Below are 7,439 nucleotides of genomic sequence, written 5' to 3'. Positions count from 1 at the left end.
TGATTTTAATCTTTGTGTTTAATGGAATAATTAGGAAATATTTAAATTATAGATACGATTTTTATTTTTATTTTTATTTGTACTAACATTTTTTATTTTCTTTTTGGGGTCAATGTATGACTCGCAGTAGGGGAAAACCTATAGAGCTGACCATTGATCCTGAAAGAATAATCTGCAGAAATCGTCAACAGCAACAACAACAAAAGTAGATGCAAAATCAATCGCCTATAGTAGGTAATCCATTACATGAGAACCTGTTGTTCAACGAGGTTGACAACACTAACATCCAAGATTTACCACCACTGTCGCTGCAACTACTAACAAATCCACCTATGGCGTAAGCAGAGAGAACCTTAAGGGATTATGCACACCTAATCTAGAGATGGATCAAAGAAGCATCACAAGGCTAACTATCACAACAAATAACTTTGAAATCAAACTGGCTATGATCTAGATGATCCAAAATAGTTCATAGTTTTGAGGCACAATGACAAAGGACCCAAACCAACTTTTAAAACAGTTCATTCAGCTTTGTGATACATTTAAATACAATTGGGTTACCGACGATGCTATACATCTTCGAATATTCCCCTTTTCTCTAATCAATAACACATTTACTTGGTTAGAATCGCAGGTACCGGTATCTATCACGACATGGAATGAACTTGCAGAGAAATTTCTACAAAAGTTCTTTCCTGTTAGTAAAATAGTCCAAATAGGGAGAGAGATCACTACATTTAAGCAACTAGAAGGAGAGAGTTTTCACGAAGCTTGGGAGCACTTCAAGATGTTAATCCAAAGATTCCCACAACATGGTTTACCCAAGTGGTTGAGACTATAGATGTTTTATAATGGGTTGGATGCACACGTACGCTCAGGAATAGATGGAGCTGCAAGAGAAGCCCTGGTGAATAGGACATACGAGGATGCATATGACCTAATTGAAAATATGGCAATGAATTCCTGTTAGTGGCCAACCAAAAAATATACATATGATCAGAGATCATCTACAATAAAATTTGTCCAAGAAGACGACATATATCAACATCTTTTAGACAGAATTAATCATATAGTGTCTTCATCTAATACGTCATCAACATTCGGAGGAGACAAACCTCTTTTCCATTATCTCAATAATCCAACCGAGGACGTGAACTATATCGGGAATAGGGGTAGAAATCCTTATTCAAATATGTATAATCCTGGCTGGAGAGATCATTCAAACCTTAGATGGGGAAAAAACTAGGGAGGAGGTACTAACTCTAATTCTGCTAAAAATAATAATTACCAACCTCCTTATTTGTAGAAACCTCAGGAAAGGGCCATTCTGAATGAGCATACTGTATGTGGTCAACATTTGGATCGGATCAAGGGGGAGATGTAGTCAATACGGATTGAAGTAAAACATGTGCAATCTAAGTGCGCCAATACAACAAAAACATTGACTAAGCTTGAGGATCAGATAAGCCAATTGATGTGCATTATGGGAGACATCAAATTGCAAATTGGCACTGGAGTCACTAGCAACATTGAGATAATCCTTGGAGAGAAGAGAATGAGCACGTGAAAGCAATTATGTTCCGCTCAAGCAAAGTACTGAGTAGCCCAAAGAACCTAACTTTAGAGGAGAACAAAAGGGGTAGTGGTGATCTTCAAAAGGATCCCCAACAAGCTAAGAATGAACTAGAACTAGAGAGGTAGCCAAGCTGGAAGCTAAGCTGGATGAAGAGCCAATCAAGGAAGTTGCATTAGTAAGGGTACCATTCCCTTCAGGATTAGAAGAAAAACAAAGACGGGATGAGGCTGAAGTTGTAAGTTTCTTAAACTTATTTAAATCTCTAAACGTTAACTTACCTCTAATTGATTTAATTGAAAAATTTCCTAAATACACAAAGTGTTTAAAAGAAATTATGTCTAGACATAGGAAAATAAAAACATGAGAGCAAGTCAATGTAACGCCTCATGTAGTGCAATTACATCCAAAAAGATGCCCTCAAAATTAAAAGACTCGGGGAGTTTTACAATACCAATTGAGATAAGGGATATTCATTTCAGTAAGGCTCTATTTGATTTAGGAGCCAATATTAATTTGATGCCCTTGTCTATATATAAAAAACTCAGGTTAGGGGAGCTTAGAAATACACAAAGTTCACTACAATTAGTTGATAAGTCTTCAGTACAACCAAAAGAGGTACTTGAAGATGTGTTGGTTAAGGTGCAAAATTTTATCATCACGGTAGACTTTGTAATTTTAGATTTTAAGGGAGATAGTGAAATACCCATTCTGTTGGATAGACTATTTCTAGCAACATCGAGGTCAACCATCGACCTAGAAAATAATGAGTTAGTAATGAGATCAATGGTGAGACCAAAACTTTCAAATGTGATCATCAACAGAATGAGGTAAACAGGGAAAAATTAGGGAATAAATGTTTTGAGGTATCTATAAAAATCCCTAACTACCTTAAGCCAGAAAAGGTGTTTTCTTTGATCAGTGCAGGTCAAAAGAGCAAATTCAAACAGCAAGATAAATGAAGAAAGGTGGAGTGACATGATGGATGCTGGACGAACACTGATAGAAATAAAACTAGAGAGCATTTACATGTGTTGTAACAGAGATGACAAATGAATCCAACAGCAAAATCTAACCTATTTAAATTGAACTAAAAATTTTGTGTATATTAGTGTGTTCTATACTAATGAGTAGCGCAAAATTTATTTTTACTTAAAATGATCAAAATTGTTTATCGAACACTTTAAAAAAATGAGAAAATGGACTGAATTAGAGTCAATATCACAACATGGAACCTCTATGTCGTGACACCACTCATAGACTCAAGAAATTAAGAAATCTATCTTGATGTCATGACATAACAGCTAGTATACCTCTAGAATAAAAAATTTCAAGGTGTGTCGCGACATCGAAACCCAATGTCACGACATAGAACCCTTCTCTCATGACATCGCTGCAATTTTCTGCAGGGTCGACTCGACCCGTTCGCAACTCTTTGACTAAAAACTTGTTTTAACTCATTTTAACTTTAAAACACCCTAATTTTAAACCTAAAAACACTTTGAACATAAATCTAGGCCACCTCTAAACTTTATATTTCCCTAAACTCTCTTAAACCTTAAATCCCTTTTTCCACTTTTCCCTATTCTAGGGCAACAATTTTCTTCTTTTTTACTCCACTCGGTGCAGGAACTAGAAGTATATCAGTAACAAAGCAACCACAACAAAAGCTCTATGCGAATTTCTAAAATCTCATATCAGGTTAAGGGTTCCTATCTCATTGTTAATGTTCCATTGAATACATTGCTTGATATTTTGTCTATCTCTAGCATAAGAGTACAGTAAATATGCTGCCTAAGAATTCTAAAAAAATGAATAAACAAGAACCATCGTCGATTTCGAATCCTTTAAAATTCTGAAATTCTAATGCTAAAAAATATTTTCTTGAACTTCAAGGTAAAACATTTATTCAAGAAAGAGGATTCGAACCATCGATGGTTCTATGCAATGAAATTTGATTTTTAGTCGGGTACCATAAATGGGAACGCTTCTGCACAATCCCAAAAGAAAACGATGTTATTCCACTTGTGCAAGAATTTTAAGCTGCTATTAGGGATGAGGAAATCCAGAGACCACACGGTGTTATGTAACACCTCAAACCCAGCCTAAACATTAGGGCTGAATCTGGTGATGTCACATTGTAACACCCCTTACCCGTATTCTACGCTGGAATAGGGTACGAGGCATTACTAGAATAAATACACTTATAAACATATTAAACCGAGTTATAAAATTTCATCCAAATTAAAAACTTTGAAATTATTATCTTCGAGTCGCTAATTAGGGTTTATGAGGCCCAATACATACCTATTCATATGCTCAATATATCCGTTAAATCAATCCAATATTGAAGAATCCACTTTAAGTTAGAATCAATATTAATCACAATCATAAATCTTTTCATGTTATTTTCATATATCACTAACTGAACTTTGAATGTCAATTTACGAATATGTAATTCACTAACACATTCTGGTATACACAATGTTTAATTGATGAAATCATTTAATTGAGCTAAATTTCATATTCACTCCAAATTTTCTTCTATATCCATAAATGCTTTCACTTACCATTTACCTAACCAATTTCTCGAACCAAGCTATCACACAACAATAATACATCACTTGTGCTTCATGAATTCAATGTTCGAATCTTATCACCACCAAATCCATGTCATTCGAATACTTAAAGTTTATTCAAGCATATATTATTACATTTCATAGACCAAGCATATGTCAAAATTACGAATACGTAATCAATTAATTTGTCATTTATTTGACTAGCAAATTAATCTCAAAATTCATAATATTCCATTACTTAAGATATGCCATAAAACACTCCTTTAACATAAACTAGCACCATGGCCAAATTTTCAGTATGCTATTTATTCCCCCTTTTCCGAATCACATAGCAAAATATTACAAATATGTATATATTTCAATACTATAATTATGCATCAACTTACCAACATGAGGTAATTCATGAGCCACTCATGACATCATTTCATGCCAAATATACCACACACATATGCTATGAAACTTTATTTTCTCTCATGAGCTTACCATGACCAGTAATGCACCAATATAAGCATCACTCCTATTTCAACATTTATCGATTATAATCAAACATTTAACCAATTATACACAATTCATTCATATACTTTATTGTCCTCCTCCTCCTCTCCATCCCACATTCTTTATGTATATAACATGCTTAAATAGCATTATACATAATTTCACTATTCACTTATATTTAAATTCAAAGCTGTCTAGTCGAGTTATAGTCACTAAATCATTTTTATTTGGATCTACAGAGCTCTGAATTAAGTTCCGTTAATTTTCCCTGAAACTAGACTCACATATATTCTTACCATAAAATTTTCAAAATTTTTTTCATAGCCAATTAGTACATTTTATTCTTTAAATTCACCCCTATTTCACTATTCAACATCCCTGACCTCTCTTCACTAAAAATGAATTATCTCATTGTATAAAATTCAGATGATATTTCCATTTATTTCCTTTGAAAATAAACTCATTAAGAATTCTAATAATATAAATTATAACTTATAATTATTTTTGTAAAATTTTAATTATTTTCCAAATTCGAACATGGGATTCAAATCAATCCGACCCTACCTCACTAAAATTCAAATATCTCAAAATATATAACTCTTTTGCTTGCTCTATTTCTTTTATGTAAAAATATACTCATTAAGATTTCATTTCATATCTTATTCACTCTCTAATTAAATTTCCACCATTTTTGGTGATTTTTCAAAATCACACTATTGTTCTTGCCCGTAACTATTTTGTTGCTAATTTTACTTTTTCATAACTTCACTTTTTCACTTTCAATCATTATTCAATTCAATTCCACACATATATTCATCATTCAATCACACTTAATCGTTACATGATCTCATGTATTTTCACTTAGTCAATTTCCCGATGAACACTTTGGAATAATAACGGATACACGGTGGATTCAGCACAGAGCAACCACCCTTTGTAATCAATGATATCCGGTGGGATCAGCACATAGCAAACCACCTTATAATTGATGATACCGGTTCACATAGTAGCCTACACATAGTACTACACATGTGATCGAAGCTATCCGGTACGCATAATAGCCTGCACATAGTACTACACATGCGACCTATCATTCTGGTACACGTAGTAGCCAGCACATACCATCACTTTCACTTTCACATAATGGCCTACACACAGTCCATGCCACACATGTGATCATTTCTGTCACTTCATTCGTATCCCTTTTTATTTAGAATGTTCAATCGGGAAATTTCTCACTTTTTCTCATTTTTTCCTTTTTCACTAATCAAAGTCAATTCCTTGTCTTTCTTGACTTATAATAGCACATTTAACTTACCACTCACATTATTTAATCCAGTCCAAAAATCACATTTTGGCAAAATTATATTTTTACCCTTAAAGTTTCACAAAATTATGATTTTGCCCCTAGGCTCAGAAATTAAAATTTATTCCTTTTTCTTATATTTTATGACATGCTGAACATTTTTCCCTTCTATGGCTACATCAAATTCTCACTCTAACACTTACTTATGAACATTAGGTATTTTTACCGATTATGTCAATTTACTCGTTTTCACTTAAAATCGGTTAGGAAAAGTTATTTAACATAATTTCAAGCTTCATATTCTACCATAAAACATCAAAATAAACATATTTCACCTATGGGTATTTTTCCAAATATGAACCCTAGATTAAATTATTGCTAGAATAAGCTAAATCAAGTTACCGGGACTCCAAAAACGTAATGAACATTAAAAACGGGGCTTGGAATCACTTACTATCGAGCTTGGAAGCTTGAAAACCCTAAATATGGCTTCCCCCTTGCTGAGTTCGTTCACCATGGAGAGATGGACAAATTTTTGGCTATTTTGGCCTTTTTAATTCTTTTAATTACGAAATGACCAAAATGCCCTAACTTAAAAATTTCCTATTTAACTTATCTCTTGTCCATTTTTGTCCAACAAGTTAACCAATGGTCTAATTACCATTTAAGGACCTCCAATTTAAAATTTCATAACAATTGGACACTTCTAACATGTAGAACTTAACTTTAGCACTTTTTACAATTTAGTTCTTTTGACTAAATTGAGTGCCCAAACGTCAAAATTTTCAAACGAAATTTTCACGAAATCATTTTGTGAAATCGTAGACCGTAAAAATATAATGAAAATAATTTTTTTTCTCGTCGAATTTGTGGTCCCGAAACCACTATTTTCGACTAGCCCAAAATTCAGGCTGTTACATGTTATGTGGAAAACCACAACAGTACGAGGTAAGGATATGTCATTCTCCCCAAAAAAGATTTGTAAATATTACGGTGCCCCATACTATGAATTTGATTTTTTTTTAAATATTAATTTAACAAAATTTAAGATATCGATCTGGCAAGCATCATCAAATATTTAACTGGAAATTGAGGTGAATGGAACCTCCGCTTAGATACCAGGCTTCTAACAATTTCAATCAAGCCATAATGTTCCCGATTGCTAAAATGTGGCTACAATTTATTAGCATTAGAATTCCACTTACTCTTAATGTGTCTAATGTCAATACATTCTAAGCTATTATGTTATAAGGAATTTTACAGAAGAAACATATATGCATCAAGGAATGGATCCATTAAAATATGAAGCATTGTGTGAGTGGTTAAAAGGTCAGGATTTTCTTTCCCTACCTTATAATGACACTTTGCAAAAGCGCAGAGGTTCCAATGGAAAAAATGAGCAGCTCATGCATCCAACAAAGAGCCTAATATGCAACTCTATGTACACTCAATATGTAGAACTCCAGCGAAAGCAAATTATAGATTG

At 33.4% G+C, this 7,439-nt stretch overlaps 1 non-coding gene across 1 annotated transcript; it reads right to left on the bottom strand.

Moving 5' to 3' along the window:
- Positions 1–715: 715 nt before the first annotated feature.
- LOC128042189 (small nucleolar RNA R71) lies at positions 716–819 on the bottom strand. Its single transcript, XR_008197394.1, has one exon. It is a non-coding gene; the product is annotated as a small nucleolar RNA R71 (small nucleolar RNA).
- Between the last annotated feature and the right edge of the window lie 6,620 nt (positions 820–7,439).

The sequence above is a fragment of the Gossypium raimondii genome, chromosome 6 (genome assembly GCF_025698545.1).
Source record: "Gossypium raimondii isolate GPD5lz chromosome 6, ASM2569854v1, whole genome shotgun sequence".
NCBI lineage: Eukaryota > Viridiplantae > Streptophyta > Magnoliopsida > Malvales > Malvaceae > Gossypium > Gossypium raimondii.
This window is presented reverse-complemented; position numbering and strand designations above follow the sequence as displayed.